General features: G+C 36.0%; 1 pseudogene; it reads right to left on the reverse strand.

The window, feature by feature from the left end:
• Positions 1 to 19,066: 19,066 nt before the first annotated feature.
• On the reverse strand, positions 19,067 to 22,715 carry LOC119508813 (annotated as a pseudogene).
• Between the last annotated feature and the right edge of the window lie 1,378 nt (positions 22,716 to 24,093).

A 24,093-nucleotide genomic window follows, 5' to 3' on the forward strand; every position in this document is an offset into this window, starting at 1 on the left:
ATTATACAAAACACTTTCTCAGATCACAATGGAATGAAGTTGGAAATAAATAAAAGGCAGAAGGTCATAAAATTCACAAACATATGGAGGCTAAACAACACCCTCTTAGAAAACCAGTGGGTAAAGGAAGAAATTACAAGAGAAATTAGTAAATACCTCAAGGCAAATGACAATGAAAACACAACTTATCAAAACTTATGGGATGCAGCAAAGGCGGTGCTGAGAGGGAAATTTATTACCCTAAATGCCTATATTAAAAGAGAAGAGAGAGCAAAAATTGAAGAGTTAACTGCTCACCTGGAGGAATTAGAGAAAGAACAGCAAACTAACCCCAAAGCAAGCAGAAGGGAAGAAATAACAAAGATTAGAGCAGAAATAAATGCAATTGAGAACAGGAAAACAATAGAGAGAATCAACAAAACCAGAAGTTGGTTCTTTGAGAAAATCAATAAAATCGATGGACCACTGGCTAGGCTAACAAAAAAAAAGAGAGAGCAGATGCAAATAAATGCAATCAGAAATGGGAAAGGAAATATAACTACTGACCCTGCAGAAATTAAGGAGATAATGAGAAGATACTATGAGCAACTATATGCTAATAAACTAGACAACTTAGATGAAATGGACAACTTCCTAGAAAAGCATAAACAACCAACATTAACTCAAGAAGAAACAGATGACCTCAACAAACCAATCACAAGTAAAGAGATTGAGTCAGTCATCAAAAAGCTCCCAAAAAGGAAAAGCCCTGGACCAGATGGTTTCACATGTGAATTCTACCAAGCATTCCAGAACGAATTAGTACCAATCCTGCTCAATCTCTTCAAAAAAATTGAAGAAGAGGGAAAGCAACCTAACTCTTTCTATGAAGCCAACATCACCCTAATACCAAAACCAGGCAAAGATACTACAAAAAAAGAAAATTATAGACCAATTTCTTTAATGAATATAGACGCAAAAATCCTCAACAAAATACTTGCAAATCGAATCCAGCAACACATTAAAAGAATTATACACCACGACCAGGTGGGATTTATTCCAGGTATGCAAGGCTGGTTCAACACAAGAAAATCAATTAATGTAATACACCACATCAATAAATCAAAGCAGAAGAACCACATGATCATCTCGATTGATGCAGAAAAGGCATTTGACAAAATTCAACATCCTTTCCTGATGAAAACACTTCAAAGGATAGGAATAGAAGGGAACTTTTTCAATATGATAAAGGCAATATATGAAAAACCCACAGCTAACATCACACTCAATGGGGAGAGACTGAAAGCTTTTCCTCTAAGATCAGGAACAAGACAGGGATGCCCACTATCACCATTGCTATTCAACATTGTGCTGGAAGTTCTAGCTAGAGCAATTAGGCAAGAAAAAGAAATAAAAGGCATCCAAATTGGAGACGAAGAAGTAAAACTTTCACTATTTGCAGATGACATGATTCTATATGTAGGAAATCCAGAAAAATCTACAGCAAAGCTACTAGAACTAGTCAATGAATACAGCAAAGTAGCAGGCTACAAGATCAACATGCAAAAATCTGTAGTGTTCCTATACACAAGTAATGTGCAACAAGAGGAGGAAATCAAGAAAAAAATCCCATTTACAATAGCAACCAAAAGAATCAAGTATTTAGGAATAAACTTAACCAAGGACACAAAAGACCTTTACATAGAAAACTATAAGAAACTGCTAAAAGAAATTGAACAAGACCTGAAAAAATGGAAGAACATACCATGTTCATGGATTGGAAGACTAAATATAGTTAAGATGGCAATTTTACCTAAACTGATTTACAGATTCAATGCAATACCAATTCAAATCCCAACAACTTACTTTACAGAAATAGAAAAACCAATAACTAAATTTATTTGGAAGGGTAAGGTGCCCCGAATAGCCAAAAATGTCTTGAGAAAGAGGAGTGAAGTGGGAGGTCTCACACTACCTGACTTTGAAGCATATTACAAAGCTACAGTGCTCAAAACAGCATGGTACTGGCATAAGGACAGATATACTGATCAATGGAATCGAATTGAGTGTTCAGAAGTAGACCCTCACATCTATGGACAACTGATCTTTGATAAGGCAGTGAAGCCGAAGCAACTGGGAAAGAGCAGCCTGTTCAATAAATGGTGTTTGGAGAATTGGATATCCATTTCCAAAAGAATGAAAGAGGATGTCCATCTCACACTTTATTCCAAAATTAACTCAAAGTGGATCAAAGACCTAAACATTAGCACCAAGACCATAAAACTCTTAGAAGAAAATGTAGGGCAGTATCTTAGAGATCTTGTGAAAGGAGGTGGTTTCTTAGACCTCACACCCAAGGCATGAGCAACCAAAGAACAAATAGACAAATGGGATCTCCTCAAACTTAAACACTTTTGTACATCAAAGGACTTTGTCAGAAAAGTAAAAAGGCAACCTACACAATGGGAGATGATATTTGGAAACCACATATCAGATAAGGGTTTAATATCCCGAATATATAAAGGAATCCTGCATCTCAATAACAGAAAGACAAACAATCCAATTACAAAATGGGCAAAAGACATGAACAGACATTTTTCTGAAGAGGAAATACAAATGGCTCAAAAGCATATGAAAAAATGCTCAACTTCACTGGCTATTAAGGAAATGCAAATCAAAACCACAATGAGATATCATCTCACACCTACCAGAATGGCCATTATCCAAAAAACAGAAAATGACAAGTGCTGGAGAGGATGTGGAGAAAGAGGCACACTTATTCATTGTTGGTGGGAATGTAGAATGGTGCAACCACTCTGGAAGACAGTATGGAGGTTCCTCAGGAAGCTACATATAGATTTGCCATATGACCCAGCTATTCCATTGCTGGGTATATACTCACAGGAACTGAAACTTAAGACACAAACAGACATTTGTAAACCAATGTTTATTGCAGCATTATTCACAATTGCCAAGAGATGGAAACAGCCCAAATGTCCATCAAAGGACGAGTGGATAAACAAACTGTGGTATATACAAATGATGGAATATTATGCAGCTGTAAGACAGAACAAAGACATGGATCATGTAATAATGTGGATGAACCTTGAGGACATTATGTTGAGTGAAGTTAGCCAGAAACAAAAGGACAGATTCTGTATGGTCTCACTAATATGAACAGACATTAATGAACAAACTTTGGGAGTTAAAAGCTGACAACACAGATGACCAGGAGATAGAAAGAGGGCAGAGATCAGCCATTTGATGTTGCAGGACTACAGAATGTTTAGGATTGATTGCATAGATCCAGAAATAGATAGCATAATACTGTGTGATGGTAGCACGGTATTGTAAGTACACTGAACAAAGATGTCTGTGAGTAAAGCTGAAAGAGGTGGGATAGGAGAATGTATGACACCAGAGGTAAAGATAGATGATAAAGACTGGGACTGTATAACATGGCAAAAACTGGAGTGGCCAATGACTGTTACTAAATATACAAATATAAGTACACTGAACAAAGATGTCTGTGAGTAAAGCTGAAAGAGGTGGGATAGGAGAATGTATGACACCAGAGGTAAAGATAGATGATAAAGACTGGGACTGTATAACATGGCAAAAACTGGAGTGGCCAATGACTGTTACTAAATATACAAATATAAGTACACTGAACAAAGATGTCTGTGAGTAAAGCTGAAAGAGGTGGGATAGGAGAATGTATGACACCAGAGGTAAAGATAGATGATAAAGACTGGGACTGTATAACATGGCAAAAACTGGAGTGGCCAATGACTGTTACTAAATATACAAATATAAAAATGTTTTTGCATGTGGGAAAGCAAATGAATGTCAACCATGTAGAAATTTGAAAAAGGGATGGTATTCAGGAAAAAACATAATCAAAGCAAACTGGAGTCTATGGTCAACAGTAACATTGTAATATACCTCCATTAAATGTAACAAAGGCAATATGCCAATGCTAAATGTATATGAGAAGGGGATATAGGGGAATAATATGGGATTCTTGGTAGTGGTGTTATTTGCTGTCCTTAGTAGTATATTGCATTGTATGACGTTATTTTTCTGTTTATCATTTTTTCTTATTGCTAAAAAAAAAAAAACAATTTTTCTTGTAGTAATCAGTATGTTCAAATGCTGATTGTGGTGATAAATGTACAACTTTATGATGATACCATGAACAACTGATTGTACACTGTGGATAAATGTATGGTATGGGAATATAACTCTATAAAATTGTAGGAAAATATATATGTAGGAGTAAAAGTGTTGGAGAAAACATGGTGAGAGGGATGATGCCTCACCAATATGGACTAACTACAATGTGTAAACTCAAAATTGAATCTTAGAACATAGCCTAATGTGGACACAATAATTGTAATAGTCCCTAGATTGTAAGCTCTTACAGCAGTTAACTCTATCCCTGAATTGTAAGGCCTATCTCTAAACTTTGAGATGCTGATCCCCTAGCGTATGTTGTCACAAACATTGGGACTGGTGGTTTGATGTGCTGAGACCTCGAGCATGGGACTTGCCCTTATGAAGCTCATTACCACAAAGGAGAGTCTAAAGTTGTATGTAATGGTGCCTAAGAGTCTCCCCCTGAGTACCTCTTTGTTGCTCAGATGTGGCCCTCTCTCTCTCTAACTGAGCCATCTCGACAGGTGAACTCGCTGCCCTCCCCGCTACGTGGGACCCAACTCCCAGGGGTGTAAATCTCCCTGGCAACACAGAGTATGACTCCTGGGGATGAATGTGGACCCGGCATCGTGGGACTGAGAGTGTCTTCTTGACCAAAAGGGGGATGCAAAATGAGACAAAATAGTTTCAGTGGCTGAGAGATTCCAAATGGAGTCGAGAGGTCACTCTGGTGGACATTCTTATGCACTATATACATAACACCTCTTAGGCTTTAATGTATTGGAATAGCTAGAAGTAAATACCTGAAACTACCAAACTCCAACCCAGCAGTCTGGACTCCTGAAGACAATTATATAATAATGTAGATTACAAGGGGTGACAGTGTGATTTTGAAGACCTTGTGGATCACACCCCCTTTATCTAGTGTATGGATGAGTGGAGGAATGGGGATAAAAACTAAAGGACAAATGGGGTGGGATGGAGGGATGATTTGGGTGTTTTTTTTTCACTTTTATTTTTTATTCTTGTTCTGGTTCTTTCTGATGTAAGGAAAATGTTCAGAGATAGATTGTGGTGATGAACGCATAACTATGTTATCATACTGTGGACAGTGGATTGTATATCATGGATGATTGTATGGTGTGTGAATGTATTTCAATAAAACTGAATTTAATAAAAAAAAAAAAAAAGCTGGCCACTTTCCCTACCCCTTGTTCTGGAGCAGGAGCTCAGAAATGTTTCCCAGGTGAAAAGGCAGGCCATAAGAACAGAAAGATATGAAGCCCTCCTTAAAGGAACTGATTTTATTTGAAACACAGTGTGGGGAAGTTCAAATCTAAGGATGCTCTAAAAAATAATGGAGATTTTAGTGCTAAGCAATTAAGAGGAGGCTAGTACCTCCATGAGAGCAATAAGCTCAACTGTGGATCAGTTAGTTTACCAGACAGAACTGAGAAATAAACATCTAATAGGAGCCCTTCTGAGGTTAAAAGAAGGTACAATGATTGGTGATTGGCCTCAAAAAATATTCCTATTAAGGGGACCAAATTTATTATTCACTAGGGCATTTTCAACAATAGCACAATAAGCCACTGATTAGTGGAACTTAGTGGCTGGGTGTGATACCAAGAGAGAAAGACAGCTTCACAGAGAGTTTAGGGAAAGAAATAATCAAAGATAATTCTGCTAAAGCCACTATTATACTAGAGTAAGTGTGTACATACCCAAGAATGTGACCTCCAAGGAGAGACATTGGGATCTGCATATGATGAAGAAAATATACTCCATTAAAATAGTCCAGCCACTGAACAAGTAAACAAGAGAAAAAAAAAAAAAACAAGCCTCAGGGGGTGGAGTCATTATTCTGACTTGCTGCAGTAAATTATCTAAAAATGTCCACTTTTAAACAAAAACTTACAAGACTAGGAAAAAAAAAACACAGGAAAATGTGACCCATACACAGGGAAAATTGCAGGCAATGACAAAAACCTATTACAGGGAAGATGGTTTAGATGTCAGATATAATAGACCAAAACTTTAAAACTGTCTTTATAAATATGTTTAAAGAACTAGAACAACCATGTGTAAAGAAGTAAAAGAAGGCATGGTGATAATGTCTCACCAAATGCAGCATGCCGACAAAAAGATATAAATTATATATAGAAAAAATCAAATGGAAATCCTGGAATTGAAAATTACAATAATCAAAATGAAAAATTCATTAGACTGGCTCATAGTAGATTTTATCTGACAGAAAAAAGAAATAGCAATCTTGAAGTTAGATCAATTGAGATCAAGGAACATGAAAAATGGGCAAAAAACAGAATGAGAAAGTATGAAAAAGAACAAAGCCTCAGAGAAATGTAGGGTAACATTGAGCATGCCAACATATACATTATGGGCATATCAGAAAGAGAGGAGAGAGAGAAAGAAGCAGAAAAAAATATTCAAATAATTAATGGCTGAAAACATAAATCTGCATATCTAATAAGATCAATGAACTTCAAGTAGGATAAACACAAAATGAGCCAAACCCATTGTTCCAGTTTGCTAGAGCTGCCATTATGCAAAATACCAGAAATGGATTGGCTTTTAAAAAGGATTTATTCAGTTACAGATTTACAGTTCTAAGGCCATAAAAGTGTCCAAACCAAGGTATCAACAAGAGGACACCTTCATTGAAGAATGGACAATGGCATCTGAAATACCTCTGTCAGCTGGGAAGGCATGTGGCTGGCATCTGCTGGTCCTTTGCTCCCAGGTTGTGTTTCAAAATGGCTTTCTCCAAAATGTCTCTGGGCTTTTGTCTTTAGCTTAACATCTCCAAACGCCCTTCTGTCTGCTTCTCTAAGTGTCTCCAAGTGTCAGCAAGAATCTGAGTCAGCTCTTGAGTTCTCTTAAATACTCCAGTGAACTAATCAAGACCCACCCTGGGTGCATGGGGTCCATAACTCCATGGAAATAATTTAATCAACGGTCTTGCCCACAGTTGGGTGAATCACATCTCCATGGAAATGCTTAATCAAAAGTTTCCACCCAATAAGATTGGGTTAAATGATCACGGCTCTTCTGGATACCATAACAGTTTCAAAGTGGCACAACCATACACATGCTAATCATAATCAAAAGAAAGCTGGACTGTCTATACTAATATCAGTGACACTATAGACTGTAAGTCCAACATTGTATCTAGAGAAAAAGAAGGGCATTTTATAATATCTTATAATTGATTTTATATCAATTATAAGATAGACATAAAAATTATAAACATGTATATACCTAACTACAGAACTCTAAAATTGAGGAAAGAAATAAACAACTCAACAATATGTCACTTTCAATAATGGATGGAACAACTAAGCAGAGGATCAACAATTAAATTATGTGAGAAAAACTATAATCCAAGTAAATCAAGAAAATATTTATAGAACACTCCATCCAACACCAGGTGAAGACACATTTTTCTCTTGTATGTGTGAAACATTTTCCAGGAGAGATCATATACTAGATTTGTTGGCTGTAAAAAGACACAATAAATTTTAAAGCATTTAATTGTCCACAATATGTTTGCCAATCATATTAGAATTAATTAAGAAAGCAATAATGCAAGGAAATTTGCAAATATGTAGAAAATAAGCAACACATTATGACCATGGGATCAATTAAGAAATCAGAAGGGACATTAGAAAATACTTTGTGATGAATTACACAAAACAAAATATACCAAAATATATGGGATGCAATGCTCAGAGGTAAATATATAGCTGTCAACACTTGTATTAAAAGAGGAAAAAAGATCTCAAAGCAATAACCTAAACTTCCTCCTTAAGATATTAGAAAAAGAGGAGAAAACTAACCCCAAAGCAAACAGAATGAAGGAGAATAAATATTAGAGCATAGATAAATGAAGCAGAGAAAAGATAAACAATAGAGAATATCAACCAAACCAAAAAAATTGATTCTTTGAATAAGTCAACAAAATTGACTAAAACTTTAGCTAGCTTGACCACAAAAGAGACAGTAGATCAATTGCTTAAATCATGAATGGCAGATGGCTCATCATTACAAATATTATGAAAACATAAAAGAATATAAGGAAATACTCTTCAATAATTGTGTGCCAACTAATAGGAAAATCTAGATGAAATAAACAAAATTTTACAAAGACATAAACCACTGATACTGAGTTGAGAAGAAATAGAATCTAAAGAGACTTGTAAGACTAATCAATATACTTCCCATAATGAAAAGCCCAGACCTCAATAACTTTACTAATAAATGCTACTGAATTTTCAAAGAATAATTAGTGATTACTCAAATAAAAATGGGGAGTGGATCTGAATAAATATTTATCCAAAATAGATTTAGAAATGGCCAAAAAGCACATGAAAAGATATTCAACATCACTAGCCATTAGGGAAATGTGAATCAAAACTACAATATCATACCATTCATACTTACTAGGGTGGCTATCATTAAAAGACATACAATAACAATTGCTGGCAAAGATGTGGGGAAATTGGAAACTTCATTCATTGCTGGTGGAAATAGAAAATAGTAAAGCCATTTGGAAAACAGTTTGGTTATTCCTCAAAAATGCTACACTTAAAATTACCATATTACACAGCAATTCCAATAAGACGGAGATACTTAAAAGTAATTAAAACTTATGACCACCCCAAAATTTGCACATGGAAGTTCACAGCAGAATATTCATAATTGTCAAAAAGTGAAACAGTCCAGTAACTGTCAACTAATGAATGGATAGATAAATGTGGCATTTCTATACAATGGAATATTATTCAGCAATTAAAATGAATGATGTACTAACACAGGCTGTAATATGGTTGAACCATGGACATATGCCAATTGAAAGAAGCCAGTGGCAAAAAACTTCTTATTTTATGATTCCATTTAAAAGAAATGTCCAGAATTGGCAAATCCATAGAAATAAAGAGATTAATGAGTTGCTGGGGCTGAGGGTAGGGGAAATGGGGAATGACTGCTAATGTATACTGGGTTTCTTTGTGGGGTGATTAAAATACTCTAAAGTTAATCATGGTCATAGTTGCACAACTAAGTGCATAGATTAAAAAACACTGAATTATACACTTTAAGTGTGAAATTTATTCTATATGAATTATATCTCAATAAGCTGCAATTAAAAACCAACATTTATCAGTTATTGTACTGAATATATATATATATACACATTCCTTCTATAATGTAATTTGCATTATACTCCTTAAGTCTTCCCAATAAATAATATGTCAGTATACAGGACTGAAAAAAATCTATTGATAAAAGAGGCATCATCTATTGTCTAGGCCTGGAAAAGAGACTAATACTGACTCCACACAAAACCTGAAAGAATTCATAACTAGCAGACTTGTACTACAGGAAATGTTTAAGAGTCTTTCAGGAATAATTAATATGATACCACATGAAAATATGGAACTACACAAAGGAATGATGGTCTCTGCCATTATGTCGATGTGGTTAAAAAACATTTTTCTTTTTATTTAAATTTCTGTAAATGAAAATTGAGTGCTTTAAACAAAAGTAATAGTGATAAAATCTGTGACTTATAATGTAAGAGAAAATATAAGTAAAATTTATGAAAACAATTTCATAAATGCATGGAGGAGAGAAATGGAAGTACATTATTTGAGATTTCTTATGTGATCAGTGAAATGGTAGACCTTGATGGTATATAATCACTTGATGGAATAAGTTGCAGATATATACCATAAATGCTAAAGTAACCACTAAAATATAAAAACAGGAGATATTGCTAATAAGCCAACAAATAAAATAGAATGAAGTCATTAAAAAATGCCTCTACTAATTCAGAAAAAGGCATAAAAAGAGGAAAAGGGAAACAAAAAATGGGACAAAACAAAACAAATATTTAGGTGACAAACTTAATCCTTACAGTATCAATAATCACATTACACACAAATTTTCCAAACACTCAATTGAAAGACAGGAACTGCCAGGATGTGTATTTAAAACATGACCAAATTATATGCCCCTTATGACTAATACACTTTAAATATAAAGATGCACAAAGATTAAAAGGCGAAGGATAGAAAAAAGTAGCCATGCCAATGCTAACTAAAAGAAAGGAGGGATGGCAAGCAACTCACAATATCAGGAAGAAAGAAGCCATTTCATAATGATAAAGAGGTCAGTTCATCAATAGAATATAACAATAATAAAGATCTATGCAACTTCTAAAAGCTTCAAAATTTATGAAATAAAATTGGAAAAACTACAAGGTGAAATAAATTCACAATTACAGTCAGAGATTTCAATACGGCTTTCTCTCGATATTGACAGAAATGTACACAGATTATCAGTAAAGACAGAAGAAAACAGAAATAGAAGAACATCTTAAATCAATTACCTCAGGTTCCACCTTAAAAAGCTAGAAAAAGATCAAATTAAATTCAAAGTAAGCCAACAAAAGGAAATAACTAAGATCAGAACACATCAATTAGATAGAAAACAGAAAAACGACAACAACAAAAAAAACAAAAGCTAGCAATTTCTTCTTTGATATGCTTTTAGAATATCTATAAAATTGATATTCCTCTAGGAAGACTGATAAGGAAACAGAAGAGAAAGTGCAAGTTATCAATACATTGGAATGACAGAGGTGGCATCTCTGCAGATTTTAAAAGGGTAATAAAGAAACATGAGCAACATAAAGAACATAAAGAAACATGACATCCTTAGATGAAACGGATAAATTCCTTTAAGGACACAAATTTCCAAAAACACTCAAGAATAAAGAAAAAACTAATCCTGAAATATATTAAAGAAATCGAATTCTATGAAGAAAACATTTCCATAGAAGATCTGCAGGCCCAGATGACTTAACTTGTGAATTCTACAAAAAATACTGATTGTGCAAAAACTCATCCAGAAAATGAAGAAGAGGAATATGTCCTAGCTCATTCTATGATACCATAATTACAATGAAACTGAAATCAGACAAAGACAGGCAAGAAAACAAAATTGCAAAGCACTATCAGTTCTAAAACTGGGTGTTCCAGTTTGCTAATGCTGCTGTTACGCAAAATACCAGAAATGGATTGGTTTTTATAAAAGGGGTTTATTAAGTTACAAATTTACAGTCCAAGTTAGGGCAAAAGAACACCTTCACTGAAGAATGGCTGATGGTGTCTGGAGAATCTCTGTTAGCTGGGAAGGCATGTGGCTGGCATCTGCTGATCCTTTGCTCCAGGGTTCTGGTTTCAAAATGGCTTTCTCCAAAATGTCTCTGGGCTAGCATCTCCACACATCTCCAAGCATCTCTAAACGTCAGCTCCCAAGCATCTCTCCAAAAGTCTTGCTCAGCTACTCTTGGGGCATTTTGTTCTCAGCTTCTCTGGAGCAAACTCTGGGCCAGCATCTCAAAGTTTCTGCAAGAGTCTGGGTCTCCTGGCTTGGCATATCCCAGGCATTTTTGTCTCTTTGCTCTCTGTCTCAGCTCCCTTTAAAGGACTCCAGTAAACTAATCAAGACCTCCCTGAATGGGCAGGGTCAGATCTTTCCATATATAAAATACATTTATCCCATCACAATATCAGAAAAATGTAAATCATTTCAGTAACAATAGGTAAGTACAAGAACTTATCAAAATCAGTTACAGGCATGGTCTGTCCTAAGGCAAAATTCCCCTCTGACTGTGGACCTGTGAAACTTAGAATGAGTTATCTGCTTCCAGTATACAAAGGAGGAACAGTCATAGGATAAACATTACTATTTCCATAGGGAAAAATTGGAAGGAAAACAGGGTTCAAAGGTCCAAAACAGTTCCAAAAACCTGCAGGGCATATTTCATTAGATTTCAAAGGCTGAGAGTCATTTACTGAATTACGTTTTATTCTTGGAGCTTGAGAAAGTGGTAGTCCCAACTTTTCAAGGGCCATTGAGGCAGCCCTTTTCTCTCCAAATGCTGGCACGAGTGCTCCAAAATATCCACATATTGGGGAGACAGCCTATGTCTCAGATCCACCCTCCTCAAACATCGGGGCAGCAGCTAGACTCTCTTCCATCTCTGGGGCACATGCTCTCCCCTCTCAGAAAAGTGGGATAATGGCCAGGCTCTCCCCAATCCCCAGGGAATGTGCTCCACCCTCTCTGAGGCCTGGGGTAACAGCACTCTTCCTGAGCATTGAGGTGGAAGGCCTGCCCTCTGCCTCTGGGGCAAACTCACCCTTTCCATGTGCATGGGTTGCTCTGCTCTCCTTGCTCAAGATTTCTTGACTCCAGACATCAATTTCCATTATTCTGTCTTTGAAGAAATTTTTCCTTCAATTTGTTCCTTCTCCATCACCTCCAGTCCAGACTGACAGTGGTTCCATTTATACAGATCTTGCAAAAAATTTGTTGACTTGTCATTAAGTATACAGGTGTCAAAACTATCAGACAACATTACTTTCTGCAAATCTTTTCTTGGTAACTCCATCTCCAATCCTGGCTTGTACTGAAAGGGTGGTCCAGTTCCATGTTTGGTTAAATCCTCACAGGGCACTATCCTCTGAGGTCTCACTTTCTGGAAGCCCAGAATTTCCCAAACTATCAGATTCTGGCTTCTTTGTACCCAAAGTTCACTTCTCAGCTTATCTCTTTCCCTTGCATTTTTACTATAAGCTGTAAGGAGAAGCCAGGCTGCATTTTCCACTTTTAGTTTCAAAATCTCTTTAGCTGAGTATCCCAGCTTGTCGTTTTCAAATTCTGCCTTACATCTGACACTAGAACTCAATTTTGCCAAATTCTCTGCCACTTTAAAACAAGGATCACCTTTCTTCCAGTTGGCAATGACACATTCATCTTTTCTAAGGCCTCATCAGAGGTAACTTTAGCATTCACATTTCTACCAACAGTCTCTTCAAAGCAATCTAGGCCTTTTCTATCAAGCTTTTCTGGTTTAGCATATCCCAGGCATTTTCGTCTCTCTGCTCTCTATGTGAGCTCCCTTTAAAGGACTCCAATAAACTAATCAAGACCTCCCTGAATGGGCAGGTTCAAATCTCCATGCAAACATTCAATCAAGAGATCACACTCTAATAAAAAAGATTAATTAGTCTGCCCCTACAAGATTGCATTAAAAAATATGGCTTTTGGGGGGATATAATATATCCAAAATGACACAATGAGTACAAAATTTCTAATGAAAGTTTACTAAATTGAAACCTATACTATATAAGTGATGTATACAAGAAACACAATTGTTTAATGTTCGATATGGATTGAATTGTATACCTGAGTTTGGAAATATTCTTGGTCTTGGTCCACATTCTGGTGGTTATGGACCCATTGTAAATAAGATCTCTTCAAGATGTTATTTTATTTAAGGTGTGGCCCAACTTACTTTACTCTGGATTACTGGCATCCTTTATAAGCAGAGTGAAAGTCAGACTGGGAGAGAAGCCACAGGAAGCAGCCAGAAGCCAGAAGTCAATGGAATGCAGAGAAAGAAGAATGTCTATTGAACTTCAGCCAGCTAGCTTGTCCTGGATAATTTATCAAAACCTCCATTGGAGTACCCAACTTGGGGCCTGCCCTATGGAGCTCAAACTTGCCAATCCCCATGGTAGTGTGAGCCAATTCCTATAATAAGTTTTATAAAATTTAAACACACACACACACACACACACACACACACACACATATCCTATCAGTTCTGATTTCCTGGAAAACACTGACTAATACAACATTCAATAATCAAACAATGTAATTCACCATATTAATAAACTAAAAAAGAAAAATCATGTGATTATCTCAATAGATGCAGGAAAAGCATTTGACAAAATCCAATATCCATTCTTCATAAAACTCATGAATAGAGGGAACTTAGTGAGCCTGATAATCGGCATCTATATAAAAAAGCAATGGTTAATATAAAATATTTGAATAGACACTTCACCAAGGTAGATAAACAAATGGCAAATAGGTCCATGGAAAGATGCTCAACACCATTAGTCATCAGAGAAATGCAAAATAAAACCACACTGAAGAATCAATACACATCTATTGGAATGGCTAATAATAAAAAGAATTGCCATGCAAGTGTTGACAAGGATGTGAAAGAAATGGCACCCTCATATACTGCTGCTGGGAATGTAAAGTGATACAACCACTTTGGAAAAGAGTTTGTTCATTTTTAAAATGTTTAAACACATAACCAGTTTATGTTGCAGATCTCAAACTCAGGTATTTACCCAGAAGAAAAGAAAGCTTGTGTCCAAACAAAACCTGCATACAAATGTGCACAGCAGCTTTATTTACAGTGGTCAAAACGGGAACAACCCCAAAGTCCCACCAACAGATGAGTGGAGAACCAATTATGGTATATACTTAAAATGAAACAGTACTCGGAAATTAAAAGGAATGAAATGTTGATATGCACAACATGTATGAATCTCACAATAACTACATTGCATGAAAGAATCCAGGCAAAGATAATACATATTTTATGATATCGTTGATATAAAACTGTAGAAAATGAAAACTGATCTATAATATTAGGAAGCAGAGCAGTATTTGTCTGGGGATGGAGTGGAGGATTCCAGGGAAGGTTCTGAAGGAAGGATTATAAAGGAAACTTTTGTGGATAAGGGATAGGCTCACTGTCTTGACTATGTGATATTTCATGGTTATATACACATTTAAAAACTTATCAATTGTACATTTAAAAATGTGCAGCTTATTGTATATCAATTATATCTCAAGAAAAACTTTAAAATAATATGTGCTGTAATCCCAATAGAGCAGCTCCTCTCATGGCCACTATGCCAAATTGTTTAATGGCACAAAAATCAATAGAATTATTAAAATGATCATCTGAGAAAACATGAACTTGAAAGATGAGAGGAATTTGGAGAGGAGTGAAATTCTGTGAAGCAGATGACTACCTAAATATAGATTAAAGCTTTGAAAAGATGGGATTTAAAATTTAAGTTTCCTAATAATAAAGCCATGGTTCATCATTACAACTCTGTGAACACCTGTCCTATATTTACACTAATGAATAAAATCTGTGGCTCATAAATCCTGACTGTGCAAAAAATATAAACTACTTAATTTTTTGAACATCAGATTTATCTCCAGGGTTTTTCAGAACCCACTAGTTTTGCTGACTTTTTGCCAGATTGTAATATTGGAAGTGTGTGTCACTTGTGGCATATGCATACAAAAGATGACTGCATCTTATCTTTCTCCTAAATACTGTATCATCATGTGTTTGATTCCCTTCCCTCCAGAAGACCAAAGATGTTCCCTATTCTGGGCACAGAGGTTGTCTCCAGGATGGTTCTGAACCCATGAAAGAACACCTAAAATTGCACCACTCATCTTAATGCTAGTACATTAAACATAAACTCTGACAAGAGCTAAAACAGCAAGATTGCACTTACATTGTATAATCACTACACAAAAGGCCAATAATCACTTTGTTCAAAAGAGATAATGCAGCATAATAAAAGTAGTAGTTTAAGCAATTATCCAGTAGAACAGTTAATCATCACCCTCAGTTCACAACCTTTTGTTTCTGGCAAATACACATGTCAGATTGTAATTAAATGCACTCACACTGTTCAGGGCAGAGTGAGCATCCTGGGTTGAAACATTGGAACCAAGCGGAAAAGCACAATGCAGACAAGTTTAGACACAGCGTTTCACTGCATCTGCCTAGCGTGGGGTCTTGGTTGACAAATTGGCTATATAAAGGTGAAACCACACTGGAGTAAATTATTTACAGAAAAGAATAATTTATGTTAAAATTAATGCCTATAGAAAAGTTATATTTATTTGGTTTATGAATTTTCTGAACATTGGCTTTCTGCGTGAATTATCTGGCAAGTATTAATTTTTTTTCTAAATCATATTTATAGGGAAAGAGAGATTGTAAGTGCACTGGCTTGTTCAAATTGTTCAATGATAAAGATTTCAGAAACCTAGAAAATGTATTTATATATATATATATTCTCTTGCTTTTCTAATAAATAATACTATAAAGTTGTCATATTGCAGTTACAATGGCCAAATTTAACTTAAAGACAGGGTGTCATATATTCCAGGAGACAGAACCACAGTAACCAAAAATAAGAATTATCCTCATGTCTGTGAAATTTACTTCTTATAAATTATAGTTTATGGGAGGTAATTAGGAGTCATAAACACTGAAAAGAAAAATATTAACTATCAAGTACAACCTAATATGGTAATGGACTAGATGGCCAACTTCCATTCTTTGAAGGTACACACATTTCATCCTTATTATGGTTTTATTCATGATATTTATCTCCAATTCACACATTCCTTTTGTGATCTGAACCTGTACATCTAACAAACTACCAGAGCAGTTCCTCCAAAATTTCAATGTGCATAAAAGTCACCTGAAGATCTTACTAAAAATGCACATTCAAACTCAGTAATTCTGGGATGTGGGTTGAAATTTTGCAATTCTAAGAAGCCCACAGATGATCCAGATGCTGTTGGGCTACACTTTGGTTCAAGATCCTAGAAAACACCCACTTAACATTTCTGATGCATATTTTAAATGCAAAGATTAGAAAAATGAATGCCATACCTTTAGCGAATTTGTTCTCTCTAGTGTTAAAAATTAAGTTTAATTGTTCCACTATTCATTTGGTGACAAGCATGAAATCCAGGAGCCAGGTCAGAATTTCTCCTTTTTCTCACCACATATATTCAGTTTATAGCCAAGGACTCTGATTAAACCTTACAAATGTTTCTTAATTAACTCCAATTATTTGTAGGTTCACTGTATTATCCTAATTCAGGCCACCATCTTTCATAAGTGTTATTACACAGCCTCGTAATTGGTCTACCTTCAGTTCTAAGACCTTCTAATCTTCCTTCACTTGGAGCTTAGATGATCTTCTTAAATATGATTCTGATCACACCAATCCCTTCCTTAAAATACATCAACGCCTTTAACATAGTCTACAAAGCACCTTATTACCACTTTGTTCTCATCTTCAACCACTCTCTACTTTGTAATATATAAACTTCAGCTGCACTAGGCTTCTTTAAGTAGCTGGATATCTGTTCTTTTTTCTTCCCAGGCTATTTCACATACTGTTTCCTTTGTGTGTGTGTGTGTGTGTGTGTGTGTGTGTGATTAAATCTCCCCTCTACTTCCTCCAACTCAATATAATCCAAGGCAAATCCTGTAATATCCACTCCCCACCACCTCAACTTATTCTTCCTCCATTATTTTCTACCCCAATTTATGAGAATAGCTATCTCTTGGGGGCTATCCTAGACTTTTTTCTTTTAACAACCTTCTGCAATTCAATTGAGAATGTGTCCCTCTAGATTCTATGCTCAAAATATTTATGCAACTCGTCTTTTCCTCTCATCTTCATTCTTTTGTTTCCTAACAGCTTATTCAGATATAATTCACATAGCATACAATTCACACATTTAAAGTGTAAAATTCAATGATTTTTAACATATTCAACATATTCAAGGAGTTGTTCAACCATGGCCACAATCCATTCTAGAACATTTTCTTCACCCCCAAAAGAAATCCTATATATATCTGCAATTGCTCTCCATTTCCTACCAAGCAGTCCCATCACAACCCTAGCCAACTACTAATTTATTCACTGTCTCTATAGATGTCTATTCCAGATATTTCCCATAAACGGTCTCATAGAGTAAGATGCTTTTATAATTGGCTTTTTTCATTTTTTCATTTGGTATAATGATTTTAAGGTTCATCCATGTTGTAGCATGTGTCAGTAGCTCATCCCTTTTTATTGCTGAAGAAAATTCCATTGCATAGATACACTTCATTTATTTATTCATTCATTATTTGGTTCTACTTCTTTGCTACTGTGAATAATGCTATTGTGACCATTCCTTTATGAGTTTTCACATGGTTTTCATTTCTCTTGGGTACATGTTTAGGAGTGGAATTGCTGGGTTATATGGTAACTCTATGTTTAGCAATTTGAGGAACTGCCAAACTGTTTTCCAGAGTGGTTTTGCCATTTTATATTCCTGCCAATGATATGTTAGAGTTTCAGTTTCCCGATATTCTCACCAACACTTGTTACCTTGTTCTTCTTAATTATAGCCACCATAGGGGGTATGAAACGATACATATTGTAATTTTTATATGAATATCCCTGCTATTGAATAATGTTGAACATCTATTCATGTGCTCATTGGCTATTTGCATATTTCCTTTGGAGAAATGTATTTCAGGTCATTTCCAAATTTTTAAATTAAATTGTCTTTTTGTTATTGACTGTTTTGGCAGAAGAAGAAAGGCTGTAAGACCAAGTCCATAGGTGCAAGGCACAAAATTATATCTCACCAATTACATAGACTAAAGTCAATTTTGCCTTTTCCCAAACTGGTAGGGAATTTAGAAAGGAGACAAGATTTTCTTACAGGAAAGGAATTCTCATTGCTTTTCCATGATCACCAATAACTCTGTCATTACAAGTAAGATTTCTAAAAGAAATTCTACCTAGTTCTATTTCTATTTCTTTATTCAATTTTTCCAGCCCATGTGTCTGAAAGCAAAAACAATGATGAGAATAACTAGCAAGTTTCTTATCTGCACTGATTCCAGTAAGAACTACCTTTGCATTGTTCTAATATAATAATTTCACTTCATTTTGGTTCACTAAAAACATTTCCTCTAGAAGCAAACCAGTCTGCACAGATAATGCTTTCATACAAAACCATATCCAAGGGCAAACTAATTGGCAAAATTCCAAGTTTAGGAAGCTGTAAGAGTTTGTAGTTCCTTTAGCTCACTCTTCCTGCGATGAAATGTGGTACATTGAATTATTTATTAGGATTATTGTCAGCTGCAGGAAGAAAAAATTGAAAGAATTTTTCAGAAGGTATGTCACAGTCACGATTTATCTGTTTAGTCCTTTTTTGTCCAAAGTAATTGTTCTGTCTTTTTTTTTTCTTTATTAATGAAAGTCATAGTAAGAAGATCAATTGGTTCATCTAACGGAATATTATGGTCAGCAAGGGTTGCAATAACTGTGGAATCACTGCTCCCAGAAAACAAAATTACAACATTTTCTTTCCTATTACAAGTTTTCAAAACTTCATTTGGTGTCAAAGCTTTCATTCCTGGGGAAACACAAGGCTCTTCTCTTGACTGCCATACTGAGGACAGCAATAAACTGCTGAGCTCCTTGCTTCATGTGTCTGTCATAAAGAAAGACCCGGAGTGTTGCTTTTGTGCGTAGGACACTGGCAATGTTGTGGCAACATGTCGTCTCAAATGGACTGTGTGGTAACGTTGTCTTTAAAGGAACAACAGGTTCTTCAAAATACAGCTTGGCTTCACTTGCTACCACTGATACAAGTGTTGGTAAGTCTACAGAAGTTTGAGAAATTTGATTCAAGTTATTAACACATCTATCTATAAAATTCTCCCTGAATATTGTATTTCCAAAAATAAAATTTTAAAATCACACATCTAGAAATGGCAATAGACTGGAGAACAATTCTAAAAATTCTATTTGCTGGAATTTCTTTCCAGTGATTGACTACTAGAGATATTTGGGTACCAAGAGAAAAGAGGCAGACACTCTTCCCCCATTGCTAAAACACCAAAGCACGGTAATGCAAACAAACAAACAAAACCCTAACAAACTATAGATAATGACTAGATGCTTGGTAATACGTAAACGGACCCCTGATTTCTGAGAAGAGTGACAAAACGTCAGATTCATTCTTATAAGAGGAAAGTTAAACATAATTTGAGTGTCATTCTCTTCAGTTTCTGTCTTTGGTCCACTGAAGACTTCTCCATTCCACGGGAACACATTCTCACTGTCATCTTCCACAGACTCATCAGTCAAAACACATTCCAAGTGAAGAATATTGTGGAGAGAGTTGCTGTATGCTGCCCCGTGGAAACTTAAGTTCAGGCACAACAGAAAATTTTAGGAAAAGATGGTTTTATTACTTAAATAGCATAAAGATTCAAAACAGGGGAAGAGATCCCATCATGGCCAGTCGCCCAGGGTGGCCAAAAACTGCTCAGGTGAGGTCCATAGATGGCAGTTCCATATGTCACACTTCACATCAGAGATGAGAGGCAAATCTATGCTGTTTGAGTGTGGGATTAACTACTCTGGTATAGGTTGGGGTTGTGGGGTGGGGACTGCCACCGAGAATTCAGTACTTGATTTCCATCTGTGGCTGCTTGTTTCTGGTTTCTGGGTCTGAGGTCTAGTTAGGCCTTTTCATTCAACTTAACATCTCCCCCAGGTTGTGGAATGGAAAGAGACAGAAACATCACTGCCCAATAGAAGAGGAGGGGGTGGGTGGGGGTGGGGGTCCGTAAGCTAGGGCTTGGAGATGGCTGCTTAGCGTGTGTCCGTGATTTCTCCAGCAGATATGACAGGAAAGTAAACACTGGTAGTTAACCTCAGACTTCAATAGCTGTTTACAACTATTGCATCCCTGTCATTTAGGATTATACTGTAAATCCTCTTCAAATCTTTGGGGAAATGCTCAAAAAGAAACGTTACAGAGACAAATGCCACACATTCCTATGTGAACTTGAGATGACTAGTTCTTGAATTTGGTTTTCTCTGTTTTCTGCTTCTTGGTATTCTTTCAGCACACTCAATATATTTTTGTTTTTGGAAAACATTTCTGTTCAGTCTGCAAAAAAGAGTATGTTGCTGTTCTACTGTCACTTTTATACTTCACTATTCTTCAGGTTAGAAAGTTCATTCACAACAATTTTGTTCTTTAATCTTGCTAAGATCTTCCTCGTGTGAGGTTGAGTCACCTGACGGGACCACCAAGTGCTGTCCTCTGGTCCTGCCTCGATCCCCTCAACCCCCTCCTCCACCCCCAGCCATGTTTGGGGGGCATCTCCATGGAAAGCAGGATGCACAGCCAGGCTCCTGCCTTACCAGCCCCCACCTGCCAGCCACTTCCTTGTGGGTTTCTCTAAACAGTTCAATTTTAACTCAAAATACTGCCACTTCAAATCATTCTGATGAGGTTAAATGAAAAAAGTAACAAGCTATTTATTATACTTCCCAATATACTTGTAACACCTGGGTAGATTATACTAATTTTCTTTTAGCAAATAGGGAAAATCTAAGACTATCATTTAATGCCATCTCTTGTATCTCTAAAAAAATTGATACTCCTACACATTTTGTCCATGCAGCCAATTAGCACAAGCATGCTAGTTCATTATTCAGAGAGCTAATTTCCCAGGCATTAAAAATTCTGCTTTGGAGCAAAGTAGATAGATCTAGGCTTTCTCATTTATAAACTCTTCTATGTAGGCATGTTTTAATCTTTCTAAGCCTCGATTTTCTATCTGTGAAGCAGGAACACTAATAGAATGTACCTAATAATAATGTGATGATTAAATAAGATACATAGAGAGTACTCATCACTCTAATTGGCCCACTAACAGCTAAATGTTAGCTGCTATTCTTCAACAACTTTAATGATCATGAGGCGATGAAAATTTCCCAAGCTTGTTCTGATTGATTAACACTGGGAAATAAAGGTGAGGGCTTTGGTAGCACCTACTAATTTTTACTCAAAATTCCAAAGTCAACTATTCCTTCATGAATTCAAAATAAATTTCCCAATAAATCTTTATATGATCTGTTAAAATGCTGCTGCCCATCCAATACTAATTGCCCATTCCATTTTGCCTGAACATTAAATTATGGTTTCTTGCATGGCAGAGATTTCTTTTAAATCCTCCTTTGGCAGAACTGAGAAGTAATTCAATTTCTTTTCATTCAGTGTAAACTTAAGAGGGATTTCTCTGCAAGGCCTCTCCCATAGTAGTCTCTAATCTGCATTGGGGAGTGCATGGTGGGTAACACATAAGTAGGAGAGCAGCTTTTAACTGGCACTTGCAAAAATGACAAAGAAGGAAGGACACTTTCTTCTGCATAGGTTATGATTATATAATGTATACAATGTTCTGTGGGTTTTTTTTTCCAGAAAAATTCTGCTGAGGATATAATTCCTTTGATTCAACCTATTTGAAAAGCCCTGTATTGGCTCCTCTACTCAAGCCACTGGGGAGCTCTTTTGTCATTTACACATTTTTTTTTTCAGAGTCTATTTTAAGAAATTGTGAAAATAGTGGGAATATGGGATAGTCAAGGCACAGTACTTAATATCAAGTCACTTAGAACACAATTCTTATGGACTTCATAGTAAGATACCTATGTTTGATTTTCTGTTTACTATTTATGTACCTTTGGTCAGGTAACTTTATTTTCCTCACCTTAGTTTATTTATCTGTACATTGTGAGTGATAAAATTTTATTCATAGGATTGCTGGAAGTATTAAATTAAAAAGTGAATGTAAAATTCTTGATAGTGCATGGTGTGTAGCAAGAATTCAAAAATGGTAGCTGGCCCACTATTTCAGAGAAGAAGAATGAAGGAGGGTTGTAAGGAGAACACATGGAATAGAAGAGAAAGCAGAAAAAAAAAACAAAACTCGTCAGCATCAGGCGAAAGTTGGTGCTGTGGAAATCATGGACATACTTAATAGCCATGTTCCAGATCTCACTCACTCCCTCCTTTTCTACTGTGTGCACATATTTCAGTAAGTTTCCATTCCATAGCCCCAAGGAGATGTTAGGTCTAATGGAGTGATGTGACCATACCTTAAACCCAAAACCAGGAACAAGCAGTTCTCATTGCTTATCAGGGCCCCCTACCCCTGCGTTGCAGAAATACCTCCTTGTGTAACACAGGTTTGTCTCTCCTCTACCATGTGAAGTGGGGCATACAGAGTTGCTATCCACCAATCCTGACCCAAGCAGTTGGCTTCCCCAAGAGACCAGTCACAATGGGGTATCTTCCCCTGATCTTTTGAACCTTTTGTGCTGTGTAATTAATCAAGCTGTCATTTGCTAAAAGTTTCTATTGCGCCTAAGCCTGTGTTCTCATGATGTAGAAAAAAAGGCAACTTGCTCCATAGATAGATCTTGGTTCTAACAGTATGCTGTAAGATTGTCCAGGTTCTGCAAGGTGAACAGAATAAGGTCCCTATGCATTTGGTAGGGCATTAAGAAACTGATGACTTGGCAGAACTATAATTCAAGATGACAGAGGCAGAATTCTTATATGTTCCCTAACTACTCCCCTGTGCTAAATTTCCCATTATCACTGACACTCCTCTCATCTCTTCCACTTATCAAATTATTGATTGTTCGGTCATATTTGATATACAGAAATCCTTTGCAACTCATTTGCAATCAATCAGCTGAAGCTACATTTTTAAAATTTTATTTTCTAGCATTGCATATCTCCACATGGTCTTTGTCCAGTTCTTAGAAACATCAATAGGCAGGAAGTTATGAAACCTAGATTCTAGCCACAATCAGCTGTGACTGACCTGAGCATATCTGCTTTTTACCTATTAAATGGGAGTGGAAATCAAGAGTGTTCAATCTCAAGGAACAGCACAAGCATTAGATGTGACTACCAGATGAAAAGTACTATAAATGTCAGGCATTATCATTGTTATCATCATGTGATTTTTTTCTTCTTAATGTCTATGCCTTAATTTCTTCAGCCCTTGATACTTTCACCTGAAAAATATGCCTTTTGAATTATTGTGAGGCTTAAATGAAATAAAGCAAGAAGAAATGTTTTCTAAAATGGGAAGCATTATTACTAGGTTCTTCAAGCTCTTTAACGGAAATGTGCCATAGACTTTGAACAAAGAACTATTTTGAGTGACTCAAAACCTTTCTAATGGATAAGGCTTAAGTGGCAAATCTAATTTGCCCATCAAAATACTTGTCAGGGCTAATTATGATAAGTTTAAAATTTTATTTTTTTCTTGAAATTGCAAGTAAATTCATAGATGCTCTTCTGTCTATGAAATAGAATGAATATGTTGTTGGTTCCCTTTGGAATCACTCC

Source organism: Choloepus didactylus, chromosome 14 (assembly GCF_015220235.1).
Source record: "Choloepus didactylus isolate mChoDid1 chromosome 14, mChoDid1.pri, whole genome shotgun sequence".
NCBI lineage: Eukaryota > Metazoa > Chordata > Mammalia > Pilosa > Megalonychidae > Choloepus > Choloepus didactylus.